The sequence below is a fragment of the Hyperolius riggenbachi genome, chromosome 3, assembly GCF_040937935.1.
Source record: "Hyperolius riggenbachi isolate aHypRig1 chromosome 3, aHypRig1.pri, whole genome shotgun sequence".
NCBI lineage: Eukaryota > Metazoa > Chordata > Amphibia > Anura > Hyperoliidae > Hyperolius > Hyperolius riggenbachi.
In genome coordinates, this window is record NC_090648.1 from 375,647,890 (window position 1) to 375,662,243 (window position 14,354).

General features: G+C 44.2%; 1 protein-coding gene across 15 annotated transcripts in view; it reads right to left on the reverse strand.

The window, feature by feature from the left end:
* CACNA1C (calcium voltage-gated channel subunit alpha1 C) overlaps window positions 1-14,354 on the reverse strand; it is a 710,887-nt gene that overhangs the window by 690,670 nt on the left and 5,863 nt on the right. Inside the window, exon 1 of one of the 15 annotated variants that reach the window (XM_068277206.1) lies at window positions 3,947-3,979. The exons of the other annotated variants lie outside the window; for them this stretch is intronic. The gene's annotated coding sequence lies outside the window, so the exon portion shown is untranslated. Of the gene's footprint in view, window positions 1-3,946; window positions 3,980-14,354 lie in introns of those variants that run through there. 15 annotated transcript variants of the gene reach the window in all.

The window sequence follows — 14,354 nt, forward strand, 5'->3', positions numbered from 1 at the left end:
CACATGAATTGTGAGTGAATCCTTGGATGAGACGCAACCCCACACATGAATTATGAGTGAGCCCACTCCCTTGTATGAGAAGCAGCCCCACACATGAATTGTGAGCGAGCCCGCTCCCTTGGATGACAAGCAGCCCCACACATGAATTGTGAGTGAGCCCGCTCCCTGGGATGAGAAGCAGCCCCACACATGAATTGTGAGTGAGCCCACTCCCTTGGATGAGAAGCAGCCCCACACATGAATTGTCAGTCAGAGTCAACCCACAGACCAGCACCAAAGACCTACAACATCATCTTGCTGCAGATGGAGGCACTGTGCATCGTTCAACCATTCGGCGCACTTTACACAAGGAGATGCTGTATGCGAGAGTGATGCAGAGGAAGCCTTTTTTTCCACCCACAGCACAAACAGAGCCGCTTGAGGTATGCTAAAGCACATTTGGACAAGACAGCTTCATTTTGGAATAAGGTGCTGTGGACTGATGAAACTACAATTGAGCTATTTGGGCATAACAAGGGGTGTTATGCATGGAGGAAAAAGAACACAGCATTACAAGAAAAACACCTGCTACCTACAGTAAAATATGTTGGTGGCTCCATTATTCTGTGGGGCTGTGTGGACAGTGCAGGGACTGGGAATCTTGTCACAGTTGAGGGACACATGGATTCCACTCAGTATCAGCAGATTCTGGAGATCAATGTCCAGGAATCAGTGACAAAGCTGAAGCTGAGCCGGAGCTGGATCTTTCAACAAGACAATGACCCTAAACACTGCTCAAAATTCACTAAGGCATTCATGCAGAGGAACAAGTTTAACGTTCTGTAATGGCCATCTCTGTCCCCAGACCTGAATATAATTAAAAATCTGTGGTGTGAGTTAAAGAGAGCTGTCCATGCTCGGAAGCCATCAAACCTGAATGAACTAGAGATGTTTTGTAAAGAGGAATGGTCCAAAATACCTTCAACCAGAACCCAGACTCTCATTGGAACCTACAGGAAGTGTTTAGAGGCTGTAATTTCTGCAAAAAAGAGGATCTACTAAATATTGATTTCATTTCTTTTTTTTATGCACCTGCCTAATTTTGTTTAAACAATTATTGCACACTTTCTGTAAATCCAATAAATGTCATTTCTCTATCCCAAATATCACTGTGTGTGTCTCTTATATGATATATTTAACTGACATTTTTTATCATAACAACCAACGATTTATACAGGAAAATCATGACGAATAACAAGGTTGCAGAAACTTTTGCATCCCACTGTATTTTGTTCTGATCTCTCTGCTCGCTGCCTGGGGGGTAGAAAAGCTGGACCCTCTGGAGAAGGCTTCAGATCCAATCACAGGGACTTGCAGGGGACAGAGGCTGTTCCTATTGGCTTACTGCTCCTGTCAATCATGGGGATATCCACACTGAAGTCAATTGAAGAGACAGAGGAGAGCAGCCGGTAAATATAAAGTAGGTTACTGTGTTTTACCGCATGCTGTGATCTTCATGAATTGATATTTGCTGACATGTGTTGGAGGTATTTTACCTCACTACTCAGTAATTTCAGCTTGCAATGCGGTAAGAGCTTTCATGAGTTGACATTTTACTAAATGCTCTGTAAACTCAGCTGTTTTCAGCATTACAGAATGCGGTAATGCTTGATGAATTGGCGCCCTATTCTCCTATGAGCTGCTTAAAGACCACCTCCGGTAAAGAAAGACACAGCATGTCTTGATGCTCAAAGATGGGGGTGGGGGAGTGGAGGGGGGCAGGAGAGCTTCTCTGTTCCAGCATGATCGGGATTCAGGTGATGCATTGCACCCCTCTTCGGGAACGCAGTTTCGACTATGTTTTCAAAGACTGTCAAAGTTTTTTGCAAACCTTCACTTGCGCTGCCATGGCCCTGCCCCAGCTCGGCAGCCACCAACTAGGCCAAGGCTGCTGCGCTGGTGGTGGGATGCAGCAACGTAGATGGGGCGGCAAGAGTCTGGGCAGACATTAAATAAAAAAAACCCATGGCAGCAATTCCGAAGAGGGCAGAGCGATCACCTGCAAGGAAAAAAAGCTGTGCACGAGTGTCCTTGTGCTACTGGACAGGCACTGGCCATACTTGCATGCTACATAAATGTCAAATATTGTAAAAAAGGACCCAACGCAGAAATGGAGGGGGTAGGAAGACCAGGGAAGCCTCTGGATGGTCCAGAGCCTTTCACCTACTAAGGTAAGTATCTTTTTTCTGATTTGAAGTATCCTTTAGGCTTTGTTCACATCTAAAATTGCAATCGCTGTGGCCAGCGTTTTGCGATTATAGGCCAGCTTACCTGCGATTATAGGCAAATCGCCACTGGCAGCGCTTTGGTGAGCGGATCAGAATCAAACCGCTCAGATGTGAACACTCTCATAGGGAATCATTGCACAAGCGCTTTTAGGGCAATTTTGCAAATTGCCGGCACTTAAAAAAAGGCGAAAACGCCCTAGGTGCGAACAAGCCCTTAGGTTCTTCAGCTATTTCTATTCATGTGATTAAGTTTTTTAGGTATAATTTTTAGCAGTACAAGAATTGTCTCACACAAAATAGGTAATATGTGAGCAGTAACTTCTAAGCTATTAGTCATTATAGATTGATACCCCAACATTGGCTTAAATAATATAAGCAGCATTCAGGACTGTTGGTTGTAAGGATTGAAGAGCAGAGCTTTTTTGAGCAGAGCTTATTTGAAGCAGAGCTTTCAAATAATGTGTAATTTGTGTTCAACAGGAACTGGAATTTGCTGTAGATGGACCAGAACTTTGCAGGGTGCAAATTCAGGAGCTGCAGATCAATTAACTAAAGGCCCCGTTCACACTGCATGCGTTTCCATCCGCGTTTCGGGAACACGTGCAGGAGGCCGACACGCACGACATCAGACAGTACATGGACTGCACTGTCTGATGTTCACACTGCATACGTTCCGGACCAGTGCGATCCGGGAACGCATGCTGCACACATTTTTTTTCCAGAAACACGTGGCTGACCCATTCACTTCAGTGAATGGGATCAGCCACGCAACGCATACAAACGTGGGTGGCATGCGTTCATATGCGTTGCGTCTTGAACGCACGGCCGTCCGCGTTTGATAATGTGAATAGGGCCTAATAATAATAGTAAATAAAAATAATAATTCCCGAATTAGCTTAACACACTGTACAGTTCTGATTCAGTCTGAATTCTGATTAAACCCAAATGTTAGTGGAATTTTGGCACCCCTGCAGTCTCTGATCTTGTGAACATACTTGGGTGTTGAAGTCTGCCGCTGAGAAACTAGAAAGATGTTTTTTCCTCCCCTACTGCCTGCCATGGAGAAAGCCTGGCAGATGGAATGTTTTTCATCATGCAATTTACTTAATACCAGTCATCAAATCATTGAACGTTATCGAAAGCTGCAGCATATTGACAACAAAGTAATTCATTCATCACTGTGCCAGGATGGAGGAATTATTCGGTGCTAACTGCAGCATCATGGCAACAGCATTTTATTTTAGATTGCAAGCTCTTCTGTCCATAGCAGTTACAACCTTAGATATAGTAACAGAACGGCATTTGGATTCATTTAGATGTCTGTAAATTTACTCAGGAAAGTTGCTAAGTACTCAAAGAAACTGTCATTCTGTAAACCTCACATACCTTTAGTGCTTTTAGTCAGTAACACTAGAAAGCTTTTCAGACGCCTCTTCACAGCGTGTGAAAAAAAAATACCTTGTTTACCAGCTGTTTGTAATAATTTGTGTCGGCATCGGGTTAGAGGCTACAGCTATACCATGTAGCTAGGTTACACTTCTCTGTCACTATTCACAGAGGAATGATTTACTGTTTTGTTTCTGCCCTGACTGCTTCCTCACGGATCATAGGAGAAGAGCTGAGGGATTTTTAGATTACAGAGAAGGATCTGAAAAGAAGGACCTGTACTTTCTCCTTACTTGGATGTTTCCCCCTCCATTCAGAATGAGATATCCCTGGCTGTAAACTGTTTACTTTACACTGTGAAGCAAAAAGAGAGACACACACAGGATCAGGCACTCAGAGCTGCAACTGATGATTATTTACACACATTTGAAGCTATATTTCTGCTTTCTATCATTCTGAACAGATTCCAGTCACATTATTGTAGCCAGTGAAGATTGTTTCTGTAGTATGCTGGATGTGCTGGACACAGTCCTCCTTAGTAATGCCCCGAGTGAAAACTATTCTCTGTAAATGTCCTATTGTCTTCATATAAAACATGAAATTATGAAAAAAGCCTTTGCATTGCTATTTGCTAGTAATTACTGGAAGTATATGTGCCATTTAGAATTTTATTTAACTTTGGTAGTTGTCCTTTAACTACAAATACCCCCCCCCCCCAAAAAAAAAACCTGATTATTAGGTTGCCAGAGAGAGCACCCTGAGTATAGGTAGCTACAGAGACCCCTCCCAGTATAGGTGGCTAGACAGGCCCCCCCCCCATTACAGGTAGTTAGAGAGTGCCCCCAACAGTATAGATAGCCAGAACCCCCCCCCCCCCAGTATAGGTAGCCAGCAAATGCTTCCCAGTATGGTTTATCAAAGAGGACCCCCCCACCCTGAGTGTAGGTAGCCAGACTGTGCTCCCCCCCTTCCATATAGGTGACCAGAGAGTGCACCCCAGTAAACAGAGAGTGACCCGTCAGTATAGGTAGCCAGAGAGTATCCCCCCAGTCTGTCTCTGTGGTGTGAACACCGTCTGTCATGTGACCACCGGAGTGAAGTGTTTCTGTACTATAAGAATATGCTGCCACACTAGCAGTGTGAGTCAAGTGTGTAAGTGCTAAGCTTGGGGATCATATGGGAGGAAGGGGTCAAATCCCGGAGCACAAGAAAGGGTGCATGCATCAAGTAGACTAAAAGGGCACTGCCATAGGCGCCAATACAAAATAGTGGTCTTTGGGCGCCATAGCGGAAATTTGGGCGCCCGAAATATAGCTATATATCGGGCATCGCAGGCCCAAATGTCGCATATTTAACTTTTGTTTTCACTTTTTTCTAGAGTCGTGGTTCTCAACCTGGGGTCCGCAGACCCCTGGGGGTACATCAGTACCTGTCAGGGGGTCTTCCAGGGGAGCGGACAAAATGGCGGAGAATCCCTGCACAGTGTACAAATGATTATCGGCTCTTAAATCTCCCCGTAGTGCTGCTATGCTCCATTCACAGGGACTCATGGGGAGATGTGTAGTAGCCTAGCAGCTCTCTGATTGGCCCAAATGCTGCAGCGGATAATCATTTCTAAACTGTGCTGCAGACACAGTACGTATATTGTATATGGAAAATATAGTTTTTTGGGGTGGGGTGGGGCGGGGATGGTTGAGTAGAGGAGCAGGCCACGGGAAGGGGAGGGGAAGGCAAAGGAGGTGGCAGAGGATCTTCCGTCCAGCGCCATTTGCAGATTGTTGATGCATGTGGCTGGGTGCGTGTGAGAGGGAGCTCTCACTATCTATCACTAACAAAAAATACTACTCCCAAAAGCTTTCATAAAAGCTATTATTAGGTGAAGGAGGGGTGTTAATAGTGAAGTGGATATGTAGGCTGGTGGTGGAAAAAACTTTTTTTTTCCAATCTTTTTTCTTGCTGAAGCCCATAGATTTTCATTGTGTGTGCTGTTATACTGCGTGACTAGTGCACCTGTATTTCGCTAGTATTTGGCTCCACCCACATCATGTCATGGCCACACCCACTTTTTTCACCTTATTCGGTAGGGGGTACATCTACTTAGGGATGACCCACAAAGGGGTACATGTGCTGAAAAAGTTGAGAACCAATGATCTAGAGTATATACTAGGTTTAGGAGCAAATTTTAAAAGCAAGGTATGGTGGACTCTTTTTGACACTTAAAGCAAACCTGAACTAAAAATGAAAAGTAAAAATAAACATACACGTCATACTTACCTCCAGTGTAGTTTACTCATCAATCTCTTTCTCCTCTCCTGCGTCCTGTTTGTCCACTGTGATCAATGGAATTCTTCGTCCTCCATTTTGAAAATGGCCATTACCAGCTTCCTGGTCAGCGCACCGTTGAACTGTAATTTCGCCCACTTGTGCCATAGGTAAACATGGACATTACCTTGCTCATCAGTTGTCCTTTTAGCTATAACTGACAGCAACTGATATATTATTTAGTATTAATATAGCGCTGAGATCTTCCGCAGAACTACACAGAGTATATTGTCTTGTCACTTAACTGTCCCTCAGAACTGGAAGGAATCGTTGTAAGAAGAAAATTGTGTGTTTCTGAGGTTCACTTTGAGGGCTGGAACCAACTAGAGCAATTTTTTCAGCATTTAGGGAGCGCTTTAAATTGCTAGCGCTTTCCCTAAACGCTCTGTCAATGTAACTACATGTAACAAATTCCACAGTAGCAATTGCCATTAGCAAAATCGCAATTGCAAGGACATGCAGCATTTTGGGAGCGTATGCGTTTCAATGTAAAGTATTGAAGCGCTGGCAAATCGCTCATGAATCGCTACACATAGCGATATGAGTGTGATTGCAAACTGTAAAAAAAACTATGATGCATTAAAAAGAGCAATCAGAATTAAAATCGCTAATCGCAAATTGATACACAATCGCTGGCAAAAAGCTTACACTTTTTAAAATCGCTCCCAAAAGCACCGGAAAACACTCATAAAATTGCTTACAAAATGCTAGCTATTGTGCTAGCGATTTGTAGTGGGTTCAAGCCTTAAGGTGGCCACACACCATAGAATTTTTTAAATATCTGTTCAATTTAAGAATTGCAATCAATTTTTCTGACTGATTGAAACATTTCAAAAATATGACCAATACACGTATGTTCAATTTTTCCCCAATTATGATAAAAAATGATTGGAAACTGACAAAATTGCTAGGGTGTGTATATTAATAAATTGACAAGCACACACCATACAATCTTTAGAAAGATTGAAGAAAAATATCTGGCATTCCGGATCGATAAAAATTGAAGAAAACGGGAAATCCAATCGGATTTTTCTGTCGAATGAAAAAAACCCCTTTCGATTTTTTCGGGAGATACGATCATTTTTATCGAATTGCCGTAAAATCGGATCATTTTATTTTATCTTGTGTGGCCACCTTAAAGAGAATCTGTATTGTTAAAATCGCACAAAAGAAAACATACCAGTGCGTTAGGGGACATCTCCTATTACCCTCTGTCACAATTTCGCCGCTCCCCGCCGCATTAAAAGTGGTTAAAAACAGTTTTAAAAAGTTTGTTTATAAACAAACAAAATGGCCACCAAAACAGGAAGTAGGTTGATGTACAGCATGTCCACACATAGAAAATACATTCATACACAAGCAGGCTGTATACAGCCTTCCTTTTGTATCTCAAGAGATCATTGTGTGTTTCTTTCCCCCTTCTGCTCTCATGCACTGAAGTTTCAGGCTGCTCGTTTCTTCCTGCAAACAGCTTTGCCCTTGTCTGTAATTCCTCAGTATGTGAAAGCCCAGCCAGCTCAGAGGACGATTTATCCAGCTTGTAAAAGATAAGAGAGAAGAGAGAATCTGCCATAATCTAAATAACACACAGGCAGTGTGCAGAGAGTGGCCAGGAGGGGGAGATTCATCACAGAACCACAACACTGAAGAACTTGGCAGCCTTCCAGATACAGGCCGACAAGTCTGACAGGGGAAAGATACATTGATTTATTACAGAGACTGTTATAGCAGAAAGTGCTGCAGTGAGCCAGAACACATTAGAATAGCTTTTGGAACTTGTAGGATGATAAAAAACAGGATGCAATTTTTGTTACGGAGTCTCTTTAAGGCACACTTGTTTGCTGCATGCTGTGACAACTACTCCACAGGCTCCCAGAAATGCAAATGCAAACAAAATTGCAGAAAAAATCACATGTATATGCATTTTGCATACGTTTGTATTTTTCAAGCTTTTTACATGTGTTTGCATTTTGAAGATAGTGGTAGCCTGAATTTGCAGTGTGGAAGAGTCTCTAAGGTAGACAGACATGTCTCCAGCATTCCAGTTAGCAGCTTACTCCTCAGATAGCGTTACAGATAGTTCCCTACTTACAAACGTCTTGAGTTACAACGGTTTCAGAGGCACAAAATATACAATACTGCTTTTTTATTATACATTTATGTTGTTAAAGTGACCCTGAGACGAACATTAATAAAAAATGTATACATATCTGGGGCTTCCTCCAGCCCCCTCCGCACCGATCGCTCCCTCGATGTCCTCCGCCGCCTCCTCGTTCTCCTGTTAGCAGCCACGATAGCTTGGCGAGTCTGGGCACACTGCATATCCTATATAATAATTCCCATCACTGTGTCCGTCAAGTGCCTGGCGCGCATGCATGACACGTGGGTGGGCTTCAGGCAGTGGTTGTGGACGGGCGGGGGGCGCACATGGCCGTGCCAGTCAGTTGCCCAGCGCCCGTTATTAAATAAGCGTGTATTTTTTAATAGTACTATTATAATACACTGAAAACAACCCCCAAAAATAGTTTTAATACTATATGTCCAAATCCATCGTCTGAAAATAAATAATTTCCCCATGTTTAACAGGATTCAACTTACAAACAATGTCCTGGAACGGAACCTGTTTGAAAGTAGGGGACTGCCTGTATTAGGAAGTCATGTATGACTTCTCCCTCCCCCGATATGCACATACAGTGGAGGAAATAATGATTTGACCCCTCACTGATTTTGTAAGTTTGTCCAATGACAAAGAAATGAAAAGTCTCAGAACAGTATCATTTCAATGGTAGGTTTATTTTAACAGTGGCAGATAGCACATCAAAAGGAAAATCGAAAAAATAACCTAAAATAAAAGATAGCAACTGATTTGCATTTCATTGAGTGAAATAAGTTTTTGAACCCTCTAACAATAAAAGACTTAATACTTAGTGGAAAAACCCTTGTTTGCAAGCACAGAGGTCAAACGTTTCTTGTAATTGATGACCAAGTTTGCACACATTTTAGGAGGAATGTTGGTCCACTCCTCTTTGCAGATCATCTCAAAATCCCTAAGGTTTCGAGGCTGTCTCTGTGCAACTCTGAGCTTGAGATCCCTCCATAGGTTTTCTATTGGATTAAGGTCCGGAGACTGACTAGGCCACTCCATGACCTTAATGTGCTTCTTCTTGAGCCACTCCTTTGTTGCCTTTGCTGTATGTTTTGGGTCATTGTCGTGCTGGAACACCCATCCACGACCCATTTTCAGTTTCCTGGCAGAGGGAAGGAGGTTGTCGTTCAGGATTTCACGATACATGGCTCCGTCCATTTTCCCGTTAATGCGATTAAGTTGTCCTGTGCCCTTAGCAGAAAAACACCCCCAAAGCAAAATGTTTCCACCCCCATGCTTGACGGTGGGGACGGTGTTTTGGGGGTCACAGGCAGCATTTTTCTTCCTCCAAACACAGCGAGTTGAGTTAATGCCAAAGAGCTCTATTTTGGTCTCATCAGACCACAGCACCTTCTCCCAGTCACTCACAGAATCATTCAGGTGTTCATTGGCAAACTTCAGACGGGCCTGCACATGTGCCTTCTTGAGCAGGGGGACCTTGCGAGCCCTGCAGGATTTTAATCCATTGCGGTGTAATGTGTTTCCAATGGTTTTCTTGGTGACTGTGGTCCCTGCTAATTTGAGGTCATTCACTAACTCCTCCCGTGTAGTTCTAGGATGCTTTTTCACCTTTCTCAGAACCATTGACACCCCACGAGGTGAGATCTTGCGTGGAGCCCCAGAGCGAGGTCGATTGATGGTCATTTTGTGCTCCTTCCATTTTCAAACAATCGCACCAACAGTTGTCACCTTCTCTCCCAGCTTCTTGCTAATGGTTTTGTAGCCCATTCCAGCCTTGTGCAGGTCTACAATTTTGTCTCTGACATCCTTGGACAGCTCTTTGGTCTTTCCCATGTTGGAGAGTTTGGAGTCTGCTTGATTGATTGATTCTGTGGACAGGTGTCTTTTATACAGGTGACTAGTTAAGACAGGTGTCCTTAATGAGGGTGACTAATTGAGTAGAAGTGTCTAACCACTCTGTGGGAGCCAGAACTCTTAATGGTTGGTAGGGGTTCAAAAACTTATTTCACTCAATCAAATGCAAATCAGTTGCTATCTTTTATTTAAGGTTATTTTTTCGATTTTCCTTTTGATGTGCTATCTGCCACTGTTAAAATAAACCTGCCATTGAAATGATACTGTTCTGAGACTTTTCATTTCTTTGTCATTGGACAAACTTACAAAATCAGTGATGGGTCAAATAATTATTTCCTCCACTGTATAATCTTGTTTTTGCCTAATGAGCAGGCTAGTCCTGTATTTCTTTTTGTCTGGAGACAGCTTAAAGAGGAACTCCAGTGAAAATAATGTAATAAAAAAGTGCTTCATTTTTACAATAATTATGTATAAATGATTTAGTCAGTGTTTGCCCATTGTAAAATCTGTTAAATCCCTGATTCACATTCTGACATTTATCACATGGTGACATTTTTACTGTTGGCAGGTGATGTAGCTGCTGCATGCTTTTTTGGCAGTTGGAAACAGCTGTAAACAGCTATTTTCCACAATGCAACACGGTTCACAGACAGGAAACTGCCAGAAGTACCACGGTACTCAGAGCTTCACCACAATATCAGTCATACAGCGCCCCCTGATGGTCTGTTTGTGAAAAGGAATAGATTTCTCATGTAAAAGGGGGTATCAGCTACTGATTGGGATAAAGTTCAATTCTTGGTCAGAGTTTCTCTTTAAAGAGTACCTGAGCCGAAGCTCCGGTACAAAATTAGATACTTACCTAAAGAGAAGGAAGCCTCAAGATCCTATTGAGGCTTCCCGCAGTGCTATGATCTTCCCCCTTGCTGAGCGCGGCCCCCAGAAGATTAGCGACAATACCGGAGCTATGGTGCGTGAAACGCATGGAAGAGGTATGTTCCCGCTCTGTGTTCACTGCCCGCTTGTGCTGCCGATTAATGCTGGAAGGGGGAGCGCTGAAGGGAGAGCCTGAGGTGAGGGAGAGTCGGCCTCCCTCCCCGCCGCTCTGTGTGTCCGTTGTTCTCCCGTCATCCACTGTGATCCTGGCCATGGGGCACCAAACCGGCTACCTATACCTAGTTATACTGGGGGCACCCATGCCTGGCTATACTGTGGACACCTGTACCTGCTTATACTGTGGACACCTGTACCTGCTTATACTGAGGGCACCTGTACCTGCTTATACTGAGGGCACCTTTGCCTAGCTATACTGAAGGTATCTATGCCTAGCTATACTGTGGTCACCCATGACTGGCTATACTGTGGGCACCCATGACTGGCTATACTGTGGGCACCCATGACTGGCTATACTGTGGGCACACATGCCTGGCTTTACTGTGGGCACACATGCCTGACTATACTGTGAGCACACATGCCTGACTATACTGTGAGCACCTAAACCTACCTATACCTGGCTATACTGGGGGCGGCTATATTGAGGGCACCTATAACTAGCTACAAAAAGATCACAGGGGGGTCCACAAAATCGTTTCTACATGCACTTTTCTTATTCACCCATGTACGAAAATATAAAAAAGATTATTAATAACAACTGGTGGATAATTAAACAGGATAAATTGCTACAGGATAGGAGTAGTGTCCCTCCATGTGTGTCCGATAGGAGGGCCCCCAACCTGAAAGACAAATTGACTCACAGTGAGTTTACAAGCCCTATGAGACAGACTTGGCTTGGTGATATGCGTCCAGTAGGTAATTTTAAATGCCACCATTGCTCTTGTTGCAATTTTATGGTTGAGGGGAGGCTGTTCACACACCGTGGGCGATCGTGCAAAATTAAGCAATTCATAAATTGTAGGACCAGGGGATTAGTTTATGCCCTGGTATGTCCTTGCCAACGCATCTATGTGGGTAAGACCACTAACATGCTCAAGGACCGCTATCAAGCGCACTGCAGATCGGTTCACAGTGGTGAGGGCTCTCCCCGTGTTATTGAGCATATGTGGCAGATGCATGCTGGCGATGTCACCAGGCTGAGATTCTTAGGTTTGGAACAGGTAAAGAGAGACAATAGAGGGGGGGACTGGCATAGGAAACTGCTCCAAAGGGAAAGCTATTGGATTTCATTTTTTGATGCTGTAGGTCCCGTTGGGACTTAATGAGAGAAACAATCTCTCAGTCTTTATTTGATGATTTATGCTGTATAAGGTGGTTTGTCCGTTTTTAGAATTTTTTTGCACTAAGTGACAACGTGTATGTGCTGGAAATGCTTTTAATGATAGTTTCACGGTAATCTTCCCTTCTAGGTCTGGATCACATTGGGTCCATCGTATATTGTGGGGTGGTGAGTTGAAATACTATCTCTTTTGATTATATACTTGTTAGATATAATTTTTTGTTCTTCTTACTTTTTATTCATCCCCCCCCCCCCCCCCCCCCATATGGACCATGTGTGATTTGAGATCTTTAGAGGGGATTTTTTACACCTAGATGGCAGAAACACACCTACTTGTGATATCTTTTTTGACCACAAGATGGTGTTAGTGTGCACTTTGGCTTATGGAGTTTAAGCAGGTGCAACTGCTTGTTGCGTTAAATGATGCCGATGCGGATTTCCGGTCGCGTGCGCTGACGTCTTTTACGTCGCCATGTGTTGACTCGAAGGTCTGTGTTGTTGATGCGTATTTCCGGTCGCATGTGCCGGATATGACGTCTTTTTGATAGTGAATGCGTCCCGGAAGTGGACGATACAGTGCCCTAGCGTGCGTTCCAAGCATGGGACGGTCCTATTCATGATGGATGGTGATTGATCTGCCACTAAGGTGAGACATACACTATTTAAGGGGTGACGGGAGGGAAGCGGTTGGTCCTGATGATGCGCCACACCTGTTAAGGCGCGAAACGGCTGTAGATCATTCACTGCCTGTACCTCTCTTCAAGATGCTGGTTTGTGTATATATTGTTATATTGGATTTTCAAATGAAGCAATAAATTGATGTTTTAGCCAGATGTGCACCATTGCTGTTTCTCTACTTTGAAATAACTAGCTACAGTAGTTTGCAAAAAGTATTCGGCCCCCTTGAAGTTTTCCACATTTTGTCATATTACTGCCACAAACATGAATCAATTTTATTGGAATTCCACGTGAAAAACCAATACAAAGTGGTGTACATGTGAGAAGTGGAACGAAAATCATACATGATTCCAAACATATTTTACAAATAAATAACTGCAAAGTGGGGTGTGCGTAATTATTCAGCCCCCTTTGGTCTGAGTGCAGTCAGTTGCCCATAGACATTGCTTGATGAGTGCTAATGACTAAATAGAGTGCACCTGTGTGTAATCTAATGTCAGTACAAATACAGCTGCTCTGTGACGGCCTCAGAGGTTGTCTAAGAGAATATTGGGAACGACAACACCATGGAGCTCATCAGCAACCACCTGGACAGGCCAGACTCGTATGCCAGAGTCCTCCTCCTGGACTTCAGTTCGGCATTTAACACCATCTATCCACGCAGACTTCAGGAGGGTCTAGCTACACTCGGTGTCCGTTCCAGCCTACACCTTTGGATCACGGACTTCCTATCCCACAGGTCACAATCTGTCAAGCTGGGCGACATTTCCTCCCAACCACGGACCACGAACATGGGGGCTCCACAAGGCTGCGTCCTGTCTCCAATGCTGTTCTCCCTCTACACCAACAACTGCAGATCCACAGCAGACTCTGTCAAGGTTATCAAATTTGCAGATGACACCACTATCGTTGGCCTTATCACCAAGGAAGACGAGAGTGCCTATCCTCAGCAGGTAGACAGTATCTGCCACTGGTGCAGGGAGAACAGGTTTGTTCCTTAACACAGCTAAAACTGTGGAGATGATTATCGACTTCAGGAAGCATGCCCCTTCTCCACCACCAATACACATTGACGGAAGTGAAGTGGCGATAGTTCCCTGCGTCCGCTTCCTGGGCACCACCATCTCAAACGACCTCAGGTGGAAGGCTAACACCAGCTCCACCGTGGCAAAGGCCCAGAAAAGACTCTTCTTTCTCCGTCAGCTGAAAAAGTTTGGCATGCCCCAGCATGTCCTCACAAGATTCTACTCTGCCACCACAGAATCTATCCTCTGCTCTTCCATCCTGGTCTGGCACGCTGGTTCCTCCGCCAGCGACAGACAAAAACTCCAGAGGGTCATTAGATCAGCAGAGAGAATCATCGGGAAACCCCTCCCTCCACTTGATCTACTCTACAACTCGAGACTACACACGAGGGCGCTGAAGATAGCCATGGACCCCTCACATCCTGGCCACTGCTACTTCAGTCGCCTGCGGTCAGGGCGAAGATTCCGGGTCATCCCCACCAGGA